Genomic DNA, 13184 nt, shown 5'->3' on the forward strand with positions numbered 1-13184 from the left:
TTTGTTTATCCATTTTCCAGATTTCATAAAAGCGGCAATTGCTAACATGATTCAGATAGACTTAAGCATAGATACGAGTGAGAAACTCTCATCGTAGTCAACACCTTGAACTTGTCGAAAACCTTTTTGAGACAATTCTAGCTTTGTAGATAGTAACACTACTATCAGCGTCCGTCTTCCTCTTGAAGATCCATTTAATCTCAACGGCTCACCGATCAATGGGCAAGTCAATCAAAGTCCATACTTTGTTCTCATACATGGATCTCATCTCAGATTTCATGGCCTCAAGCCATTTCGCGGAATCTGGGCTCATCATCGCTTCCTCATAGTTCGTAGGCTCGTCATGGTCAAGTAACATGACCTCCAGAAAAGGATTATCATACCACTCTGGTGCAGATCTCACTTTGGTTTACCTACCAGGTTCGGTAGCAACTTGATCTGAAGTTACATGATCATCATCATTAGCGTCCTCACTAATTGGGGTAGTAGTCACAGGAACATATTTCTATGATGAACTACTTTCCAATAAGGGAGCAGGTACAGTTACCTCATGAAGTTCTACTTTCCTCCCACTCACTTCTTTCGAGAGAAACTCCTTCTCTAGAAAGGATCCATTCTTAGCATCAAATATCTTGCCTTCGGATCTGTTGTAGAAGGTGTACCCAACATTTTCTTTTGGGTATCCTATGAAGACGCACTTCTCCGATTTGGGTTTGAGCTTATCAGGTTGAAACTTTTTCACATAAGCATTGCAACCTCAAACTTTAAGAAATGACAGCTTAGGTTTCATGCCAAACCATAATTCATATAGTGTCGTCTCAATGGATTTAGATGGTGCCCTATTTAACATGAATGTAGCTGTCTCTAATGCATAACCCCAAAACGATAGTGGTAGATCGGTAAGAGACATCATAGATCGCACCATATCTAATAAAGTACGGTTATGACGTTCGGACACACCATTACACTGTGGTGTTCCAGGTGGCGTGAGTAGTGAAACTATTTCACATTGTTTTAACTGAAGGCCAAACTCGTAACTCAAATATTTTACTTTTGCGATCATATCATAGAAACTTCTATTTTTGTTACGATGATTCTCCACTTCACTCCGAATTTCTTTGAATTTTTCAAATGTTTCAGACATGTGTTTCATCAAGTAGATATACTCATATCTGCTCAAATCATCTGTGAAGATTATAAAATAATGATACCTGCCGCGAGCCTCAATATTCATCGGACCACATACATCAGTATGTATGATTTCCAACAAATCTGTTGCTCGCTCCATTGTTTCGGAGAACGGAGTCTTAGTCATCTTGCCCATGAGGCATGGTTCGCAAGCATCAGCTGATTCATAATCAAGTGATTCCAAAAGCCCATCAGCATGGAGTTTTTTCATGCGCTTTATACCAATATGACCCAAATGGCAGTGCCACAAATAAGTTGCACTATCATTATTAACTTTGCATCTTTTGGCTTCAATATTATGAATATGTGTATCACTACGACCGATATCCAACAAACCAATTTCATTGGGTGTATAACCATAGAAGGTTTTATTCATGTAAACAGAACAACAATTATTCTCTGATTTTAAATGAATAACCGTATTGCAATAAACATGATCAAATCATATTCATGCTCAACGCAAACGCCAAATAACATTTATTTAGGTTTAACACTAATCCCGAAAGTATAGGGAGTGTACGATGATGATCATATCAATTTTGGAACCACTTTCAACACACATCGTCACTTCACCCTTAACTAGTCTCTGTTCATTCTGCAACTCCCATTTCGAGTTACTACTCTTAGCAACTGAACCAATATCAAATACCGAGGGGTTGCTACGAACACTAGTAAAATACACATCAATAATCTATATATCAAATATACCTTTGTTCACTTTGCCGTCCTTCTTATCGGCCAAATACTTGGGGTAGTTCCGCTTCCAGTGACCAGTCCCTTTGCAGTAGAAGCACTTAGTCTCAGGCTTAGGACCAGACTTGGGATTCTTCACTTGAGCAGCAACTTGCTTGCCGTTCTTCTTGAAGTTCCCCTTCTTCACTTTGCCCTTTTCTTGAAACTAGTGGTCTTGTCTACCATCAACACTTGATATTTTTCTTGATTTCTACCTTCGTTGATTTCAGCATTACGAAGAGCTTGGGAATCATTTCCGTTATCCCTTGCATACCATAGTTCATCACGAAGTTCTACTAACTTGGTGATGGTGACTAGAGAATTCTATCAATCACTATCTTATCTGGAAGATTAACTCCCACTTGATTCAAGCGATTGTAATACCCAGACAATCTGAGTACATGCTCACTGCTTGAGCTATTCTCCTCCATCTTTTTAGTTATAGAACTTGTTGGAGAGTTCATATCTCTCAACTCGGGTATTTGCTTGAAATATTAACTTCATCTCCTGGAACATCTCATATGTTCCATGACATTCAAAACGTCTTTGAAGTCCCGATTCTAAGCTGTTAAGCATGGTGCACTAAACTATCAAGTAGTCATCATATTGAGCTAGCCAAACGTTCATGACGTCTGCATCTACTCCTGCAATAGGTCTGTCACCTAGCAGTGCATCAAGGACATAATTCTTGTGTGCAGCAATGAGGATAATCCTCAGATCACGGATCCAATCCGCATCATTGCTACTAACATTTTTCAACTTAGTTTTCTCTAGGAACATATCAAAAATAAAACAGAGGAGCTAAACGCGAGCTATTGATCTACAACATAGATATGCTAATACTACCAGGACTAAGTTCATGATAAATTAAAGTTCAATTAATCATATTACTTAAGAACTCCCACTTAGATAGACATCCCTCTAATCATCTAAGTGATCACGTGATCCATATCAACTAAACCATAACCGGTCATCACGTGAAATGGAGTAGTTTTCAATGGTGAACATCATTATGTTGATCATATCTACTATATGATTCACGCTCGACCTTTCGGTCTCCAGTGTTCCGAGGCCATATCTGCATATGCTACGCTCGTCAAGTTTAACCCGAGTATTTCTGCGTGTGCAAAACTGGCTTGCACCCGTTGTAGATGGACGTAGAGCTTATCACACCCGATCATCACGTGGTGTTTGGGCACGACGAACTTTGGCAACGGTGCATACTCAGGGAGAACACTTTTATCTTGTAATTTAGTGAGAGATCATATTATAATGCTACCGTCATAACTAAGCAAAGTAAGATGTATAAAAGATAAACATCACATGCAATCAAAATATGTGACATGATATGCCCATCATCATCTTGTGCTTTTGATCTCCATCTCCAAAGCATCGTCATGATTACCATCGTCACCGGAATGACACCATGATCTCCATCATCTTGGTCTATATCAATGTGTCGTCACATGTTCGTCTCGCCAACTATTGCTCTTGCAACTATTGCTATCGCATAGCGATAAAGTAAAGCAATTATTTGGCTCTTGCATCTTATGCAATAAAGAGACAACCATAAGGCTTCTGCCAGTTGCCGATAACTTCAACAAAACATGATCATCTTATACAATAACTTATATCTCATCACGTATTGACCATATCACATCACGGCATGCCCTGCAAAAACAAGTTAGACGTCCTCTACTTTGTTGTTGCAAGTTTTACGTGGCTGCTACGGGCTGAGCAAGAACCGTTCTTACCTACGCATCGAAAACCACAACGATAGTTTGTCAAGTTAGTGTTGTTTTAACCTTCTCAAGGACCGGGCATAGCCACACTCAGTTCAACTCAAGTTGGAGAAACTGACACCCGCCAGCCACCTGTGTGCAAAGCATGTCGGTAGAACCAGTCTCGCGTAAGCATGCGCGTAATGTAGGTTTGGGCCGCTTCATTCAACAATACCGCCGAACCAAAGTATGACATGCTGGTAAGCAGTATGACTTATATCACCCACAACTCACTTGTGCTCTACTCATGCATAACATCAACGCATAAAACCGGGCTCGGATGCCTCTGTTGGGGAATGTAGTTATTTCAAAATTTTCCTACGCACACGCAAGATCATGGTGATGCATAGCAATGAGAGGGGAGAGTGTTGTCCACGTACCCTCGTAGACCGAAAGCGGAAGCGTTAGCACAACGCGGTTGATGTAATCGTACGTCTTCATGATCCGATCGATCAAGTACCGAATGCACGGCACCTCCGAGTTCTGCACACGTTCAACTCGATGACGTCCTTCGAACTCCGATCCAGCCGAGTGTTGAGGGGGAGTTTCGTCAGCACAACGACATGGTGCCGATGATGATGTTCTACCGACGCAGGGCTTCGCCTAAGCACCGCTACGATATGATCGAGGTGGATTATGGTGGAGGGGGGCACCGCACACGGCTAAGAGATCGAGAGATCAATTGTTGTGTCTTTGGGGTGCCCCCTGCCCCCGTATATAAAGGAGTGGAGGAGGGGGAGGGCCGGCCCTCTCTATGGCGCGCCCTAGGGGAGTCCTACTCCCAACGGGAGTAGGATTCCCCCTTTCCTAGTAGAACTAGGAACCCTTCCAAGTAGTAGGAGTAGGAGGGAAGGAAAGGGAAGGGAAAAGAAGAAGGAAGGAAGGGGGCACCCCTCCTCCCTAGTCCAATAAGGACCAGCCCATGGGGAGGGGTGCAGCCACCCTTTGAGGCCTTTCTCTCCTTTCCCGTATGGCCCATTAAGGCCCAATACGAATTCCCGTAACTCCCCGGTACTCCCAAAAATACCCGAATCACTCGGAACCTTTCCGATGTCCGAATATAGTCGTCCAATATATCGATCTTTACGTCTCGACCATTTCGAGACTCCTCGTCATGTCCCCGAGCTCATCCGGGACTCCTAACTCCTTAGGTACATCAAAACACATAAACTCATAATATAACCGTCATCGAACTTTAAGCGTGCGGACCCTACGGGTTCGAGAACTATGTACACATGACCGAGACACGTCTCCGGTCAATAACCAATAGCGGAACCTGGATGCTCATATTGGCTCCTACATATTCTATGAAGATCTTTATCGGTCAAACCGCATAACAACATACGTTGTTCCCTTTGTCATCGGTATGTTACTTGCCCGAGATTCGATCATCGGTATCTCAATACCTAATTCAATCTCATTACCGGCAAGTCTCTTTACTTGTTCCGTAGTACATCATCTCGCAACTAACTCATTAGCTGCAATGGTTGCAAGGCTTAGGTGACGTGCATTACCGAGAGGGCCCAGAGATACCTCAACGACAATCGGAGTGACAAATCCTAATCTCGAAATACGCCAACCCAACAAGTACCTTCGGAGACACCTGTAGAGCACCTTTATAATCACCTAGTTACGTTGTGATGTTTGGTAGCACACAAAGTGTTCCTCCGGTAAACGGGAGTTGCATAATCTCATAGTCATAGGAACATGTATATGTCATGAAGAAAGCAATAGCAACAAACTAAACGATCAAGTGCTAAGCTAACGGAATGGGTCAAGTCAATCACATCATTCTCCAAATGATGTGATCCCGTTAATCAAATGACAACTCATGTCTATGGTTAGGAAACATAACTATCTTTGATCAACGAGCTAGTCAAGTAGAGGCATACTAGTGACACTCTGTTTGTCTATGTATTCACACATGTATTATGTTTTCGGTTAATACAATTCTAGCATGAATAATAAACATTTATCATGATATAAGGAAATAAATAATAACTTTATTATTGCCTCTAGGGCATATTTCCTTCACCCCCTACCCGAGATCCGCCGGTTTTGACACCGACAAGAACCAACACTGGCATCACACTCTTTATTTTGAAACATTGGCTTGTCACTAAGAAAACACAAAAGATTACACGAATTAAAACTACTGCAATAATAACAATAATCATATGAGAGAAAGAAAAGGATACGAAAATGATACGGGCAAAATCCCAAACTAACCATTTTGCACGGTTCTTGCGCAACCTCGTAACAGCGAAGAAAAGCATATCAACCTTAACAACATTTCCACTTTCTGCTTGCACAAAAAGTAGAAAAATAATAAGTTCAAGCACTGTAAGTGAACATGCCCAAAATGCCAAAATTGAGAAGTACGCCTCATTTACAAGTCCTTACCTGCACTATCAGTGTTTGACGACGACGGTAGTTCCTGCGATGAGACCAATATGCCTCCAGTTTCGGGGTTTGATGATGGCACAAGAACATCCTGAGAGGACACCAATATCGCTGCGCTTTCAGGGTCTGTGGAAAGAAAATCCTGGGACGACACGAGCGCCTCCTGCGTCAAGGGGCTAGAAGAAATCGACAGAAGTAAATCATCATCCTCAGATGGCACCTCCTCCATGCTAGAAGCATCTTGCAATGCATCACCATAATCAAGCCCTCCAGGCGGGAAATTTTCCGGCAGCAAATCTTCAAAATCAGAAAGATTTTCATTCCCAGCAATACCAACACCAGACGGTTTGCCATAAAGTATGCTAGCAACACCAAAATCCTCATCAGCAACTTTGGCACCAACATCGCGCCCACTACTCAATGGAACACCATGAGCATCATCTCCACCACTAACAACAGCCTCACGATCAACATCAGTCATCTGAAGAAATAAAAATTCAGAAAAAGTGAATAATATGAGCAAAACTAATAATCAAAAATAAGCTAGCGAGAGGTGCACAGAAAAACAAAACCTTAGAAGCATTCACAGAAACATCATCGATCTTGCTGTTGCTAACATTAAAAGCAACATCACCAACAGGCGAATAAGGCTCGTCGCCAACAACAGCACCCTGATTTCATATGTAATGAAAACAAAAAAAACAATGCTATTATTAGCAACAATAAACACAAGGAATTAAACCACATTGGTGCACATGAAAATTCAAGAAATATGAATAAACACATTAAAACACAAAAAATAACCTTGCATTTATTAGTAGATGGATCATTAACTCCACGGTCAACAACAGCGTCAACATTATGGCTGGTCTTCTGCATCAAAACAAAAAATTAATAAACAGATGAAGATCAGGAAGTTCAACTACAATACTGACAGCAGAACAACATAGTAAAAACATACAAACACAGATGACTGACTCACATCAACAACAGGCTGCTCAAAGCCAACATCGTTCGTATGGTGATCAGAAACATTAACCTCAGTACCATCATCAGCCCTGCTGTTTGTGGCGGCAGCCTCATCCTGCTCAATCTGCATGGAAGAAAAATTAATAAACAGATAAAGATGAGAAAGTTCAACTACAATAGTGACAGCAGAACAACATAGTAAAAATTGCAAACACCGAGGACTCACTCACGTCATCAATAGCGCGCTCCAAGCCAATATCATTCGTTTCATGATCGGGAACATTAGCCTCAGTACCATCACCAGCCCTACTGTCGGTGGCAGCAGCCTCATCCTGCTCAATCTGCCTGATAACAACTTTTGCACTTTCTTCATATGGCTTGCAGTGAGAGTCTTCATACTTTTGAAATGCTTCATGTTGTTCAACAGACAAACCGAGCTCTGAACTAGATCAGCAGCACCGTCACGCATATCACCAATTAAAATTCTCTCCATCTCAATATAGTCCACTGCTTCCTCAGCGTTAAATTGATGACCTTCAGGAAGGATACCACGATACAGCTCATACGCTCAACTATCGTTGGGACCTTTTGCAGCTCAGAACACACATTTCTAAAAATATGCTCAGCGCGCTCCAACGCAGAAACAGCAACATCAATACCAAAACCCTGTCTCCGTGAAGTACTAGCATTACTAGGGCCAGGGGGAACATAACCAGCACCCTCAACACCACGACCACCTCTCAACTCATCGTGCAGAGATGAAGACTTGGGAACCTGAGACGACGGCATCTCCAGGACTGGCTTATACTGTCGGAAAAAAACAACCTCCTCTTGAGTTTTCCACTGCAAAACAAGGGGAAAAATAGTTAATTAGTCAATGCAACACACAAGGGAAAAATAAAACATGATATTAACAAATTTAAGTCAATAGGACTATCAATCTTTAGCTGTCAGTGCCAATTTATTGGTATTTACTGACATGACAATTTAGCAAAGATATTCAGTTCAATCACACATGAAGCAATAGTACTAAAAATCGTACCTAAACCTCACAAAGCTTAAGAAATGACAAAATGTAAACAGGTAACTCTGCGGGACACATGTTCACTCTAGTAGAAAAAAGCTATACCTAAATAAAAAAAGGTCTGCAAGACACGAAAGAAATAAAACTCACCGGAAGCTTCCCAAACATCCAAGTCTTTGGATCTGCATTGCCTTTTTTTATCAAATCTGCATCAACCAGATTAGAAAGCTTGACAGGATCCATGAAACATATGCGGGGGACTCGCATGTCAGGATCCGCAGTCTTGCCACGGATAAGGCAGTCAAGGTACATTAGTACAGGCCCTATAGCACAGCCTGTGATTGCCTTCCCCATCGTAACACCATCTTGGTACCTGACAACAGCCCTTCTAAGCTCATCAACCATCAGCTGACAATAATCCATATTAGCCATGTCCTCAAAGACAAGACCCACAAACATTGCTGCCTCTCTGGAAACACGCGGGGTGGCACCAGGCAACACAACCTTCATAAACACAATAATGAAGAACACTTTAAGAGCAAGGTCATCTTTGCTAGGATCCTTGATGAGCACCTTGAGCTTATTCCTCAAATCCTTTGTCTTGATATCTATGTTCCTGCTAATGTCTAGCTTCGATCTTAACTTTATCAGAGCGTCGTCATATCCATCCTCTGACGGCCTTGGCGGAGAACGACCACCACGACGGAACCCAAATAATTGTTGTATACCATCGCTAGTGATGCGAAGCTTCTTATTAGCCTCACCCATGTCAAGAGTCATCATATCAGGATCTATCCTCAGGTACAAAACTCCCATCAGAGGGCGGGAAATGTTAGACTTCACCCTCCAATTGAAGATAGAACCAAAACCAGCTGCACGAACCCTAGCCACATGCCGACTCTCAAGCAATTTAGCACAAGCTTCAACCTCTCCCAACGAACATCGCACAGTCAAGTTCAATTTCCGTTGGTCACCTTCATCCAAGGCAACTTTTCCGGCATTGCGTCCAGCTAGCTTGACCGGACTCATAACGCTAACAGACTGTAAATGAAAATAAAGAAGCCACACCTTAAATAAATGAATATAGAAAACAAAACAAGCATATGAAGGCAAGTAGAAAAAAAGAAAAGATTGCACAAGTTCAACTATTGAAATAACATAAGTACCACCCTCGATTGATGCAAACAATGACCAGCCTCCCTTGGCCAGCATAAAAGCCCAGACACAATTAAATAATTGCAAGTACAACTAGTCAGTCACATATAGTAAAAAAGACGTACCACTGCAAATTCATATTCAGAATCAACTTCGATATCATCTTCTTCAGATACAATATCTTCAGCTTCGACACGAGCATGCTTCTTCACACCTTTGTTCACCTTCGCAGGATGAACTTTACGCTTATTATTTTCTTTCAACAAAGAGCGCTCTTGAAGAGGAGAAGAAGAAGGATTCTTGGTTGTCAAAACCCGTGCACTACGACGAACAGGGGAGCCACCAAGTTTGCTTGGACCAATCTTCACAGAAGCACTATCCCCATCAGCTTTGCTATTACCAGGTTGGGAACCAGCTTTCACACATGGGTTACGCCTCTGTGTGACATCAGGATTTTGATCTGACATCTTCCTCTTCAAAACAACTTTCTTCTCCTTAACTACATCACGAGTAAACACTTGCGTCAAACGAGTTTGCAACAGGTTTGTCTTCACAGGCATGTCACTTCCATGAGATTCAGCATCAACAGTTGAAAAGGCCGCGTCACCGCCTTCATCACCTACGCCTTCAGGAGCTTGAGCAACATCCCAATCACTTCATTGAACACATGCAGCCTTTTGACGCCGTTCCAACTCCTTTCTCCTCTGGAAATCACACTTCTTCTTTCTTATCCTTTCATCCTCGAGTTGTAACTGCATAGGAACATCCTCAGCCTGAGTAACAGGCTTAGTGCCATCAACACTCTGTGATTGAGTAACAGACAACTGCAAGCTGCCATCAACATCATCAACGTTAAGAGAATACATTCCATCATTTATATCCTTGACAACATCAGCAATGTCCTCAGCAGCACCATGGCTGTCATTAACTGCATAAACCAACAAACATAAGCATGCACGTATAAGATCAAAACAAAATCAACATTACAGAGACAAGATAAATAAAGCGCATAGCATCAGACACAAACAAAAGGAACAACTGATGTAGCTAAGCATATTAATGTATTCAAGGCTGATAAAAAATAGCAAATATAAGGGAAACACTGGCAACATCCGCAAGTCCTTCTAACGGATTTGGTGTCTCAAAAATAACATTCACAAGATCTTGAAAGCGTTCTGATTTTTCAGAATCAGGAGGCACCGGCACTCCAACATCTGCAACAACATCATAATTAGCAAAAAAGTACATGAACAAGCATTCAGTTCAACTATATGAACACTACAAGTGCACCCAATAAAACAATATGAACCCACCACTGACGCAACAAAACTTAAGAATGAAAACTCTTTCAACATCATACCAGTTCTTCTCTGACTACTACAACCTATTCAAATGCCAGGACAACAGTTCAAACTACAGAAGGTGATCAGTACTACAACATGTCTGCAAGTCACATGAACCGCCAAACCTATACACACCACACAATCCAGGGCAAATTTAACAGCTATGAAAAAACATACAACTTATAAAGTCGATACGACCACACCTATACAGCCTAAAAACCAGATCTGTTAAAACATCATCCAAATTACAAGGAAAAATCACCTGCATTCAACTTGTCCGGACTGGATGATGTACCCATTGAGATCTACAGACCTAAAATCTGCCGAACCAGATCTGCAAGACACATGAACAAAAATTAGGGCTCTGACCTATTTCAGAAAAAGAAGCACGCCATACAAAGCAAAACTCTTACAAGCAAACACAAAATCCGCCATGGAATCGAATATCACTGTCGCCAACCACTCGTTTAAGAGCAAAGGAACCCTAGCGAATCCAGCCTGAAACAGCAAGAGAGCAAGAGCTAAGAAATAGAAGGAAAATCTATACATAAGAGGACGCAAGGGAAGTCAATCCCACACCAAAAGGAGCAAACAGAGCACCCAGACCTCCACCCCTAGGGTTCAACCCGCCGGCCGAAGCTCCCGCGACGAAACAGGAGAAGCAACTTCTCTGCAAGAAGAGGGGAACAAAGAAGGAATCGATTTGGAGAGGGGTGCGGAGCGGAACGGGGGAGAGCGGAGGTTAAAAGGTGAGTGGGAGAAAACCGATGGCTAAAGCCCAGAACCGTGGCGAAGCCCACTATCTCTGGGCAGTTACCAAAAATAATAGCAAAAATTAAAAAAATTAAAAAAATAAATACAATAAAAAATTTAATATAGAGGGAGAAAACAAACAAATAAAGTACAAATAATAACTCACAATAGTATAATAAAAAATTATGAAAAAGTACAAATGAAATAATAATTCATAACGGTGCTGGTTTTTCACTCAAAAAATAAAGATAAGATAACGGGCGCAAATACTATACCCCTCGGTGCACTGCGATGCGCGAGCAAGTCCATACAAGGATGATGCGTCAGTACAACAATGCCCCTCGGTGCGATACGGTGCGGGGGCAAGTCATGTTACGGACTCGCCTCCGCATGCGATGCCGTGGCACGTCGCCTTGTCGCCTGCTACGGCTCGTTCCAGGCTCGGCCTCGCCGGGATGGGGGAGGGGGGGTCCCGACCCCCCTCCCCCCTGCTCGGCCTCGTGCTAACGCGGCAGTGCGCTTGTTTGACACGCGCAGTGCCGTTATTCTGTTTCCCCCCACACGCACCCACACACCCCCTAAAGATAGATAATGGGGGCAAGTCCATACAAGGAAGATGTGTCAGTACAACTTTGCACCGAGGGGCAGTGCGGTTATTCTGTCCCCCCCCCCACACGCACCCACACACCCCGTAAAGATAGATAATGGGGGCAAGTCATGTTACGGACTCGCCTCCGCATGTGACGCCGCGGCACGCCGCATCGTCTCCTGCTACGGCTCGTTCCTGGCTCGGCCTCGCCGGGATGGGGGAGGGGGTCCCGACCCCCCTCCCCCCGGCTCGGCCTCGCGCTAACGCGGCAGTGCGCTCGTTTGACAGGCGCAGTGCGGTTATTCTGTTCCACACACACACACCCACACACCCCCTAAACGATAGATAATGGGGGCAAGTCGTGTTACGGACTCGCCTCCGCATACGAAGCCGCGACACGCCGCGTCGTCGCCTACTACGACTCGTTCCTGGCTCGGCCTCACCGGGATGGGGAAGAGGGTCCCTCCCCCCTCCCCCCGGCTCGGCCTCGCGCTAACGCTGCAGTGCGCTTGTTTGACAGGCGCAGTGCGGTTATTCTGTTCCCCCCCACACGCACCCACACATCCCTAAGATAGATAATGGGGGCAAGTCCATACAAGGAAGATGTGTCGGTACAACTATGCACCGAGGGGCAGTTCGGTTATTCTGTTTCCCCCCCCCCCCCACACGCACCCACACACCCCCTAAATATAGATAATGGGCAAGTCCATACAAGGAAGATGTGTCAGTACAACTATGCACCGAGGGGCAGTTCAGTTATTCTGTTCCCCCCACATGCACCCACACACCCCTAAGATAGATAATGGGGGCAAGTGATGTTACAGACTCGCCTCCGCATGCGACGCCGCGGTACGCCGCGACGTCGCCTGCTACGGCTCGTTCCTGGCTTGGCCTCGCCGGGATGGGGGAGGGGGGTCCCGACCAACCCTCCCCCCGGCTCGGCCTCGCGCTAACGCGGCAGTGCGCTCGTTTGACAGGCGCGGTGCGGTTATTCTGTTCCCCCCCCCCTCCACGCACCCACACACCCCCTAAAAGATAGATAATGGGGGCAAGTCCATACAAGGAAGATGTATCAGTACAACTATGCACCACATCCCCTAAAGATAGATAATGGGGGCAAGTCCATACAAGGAAGATGTGTCAGTACAACTATGCACCGAGGGGCAGTGTGGTTATTCTGTTTCCCCCCACACGCACCCACACACCCCTAAGATAGATATTGGGGGCAAGTCGTGTTACGGACTCGC

Source organism: Triticum aestivum, chromosome 4A, assembly GCF_018294505.1.
Source record: "Triticum aestivum cultivar Chinese Spring chromosome 4A, IWGSC CS RefSeq v2.1, whole genome shotgun sequence".
Lineage (NCBI taxonomy): Eukaryota > Viridiplantae > Streptophyta > Magnoliopsida > Poales > Poaceae > Triticum > Triticum aestivum.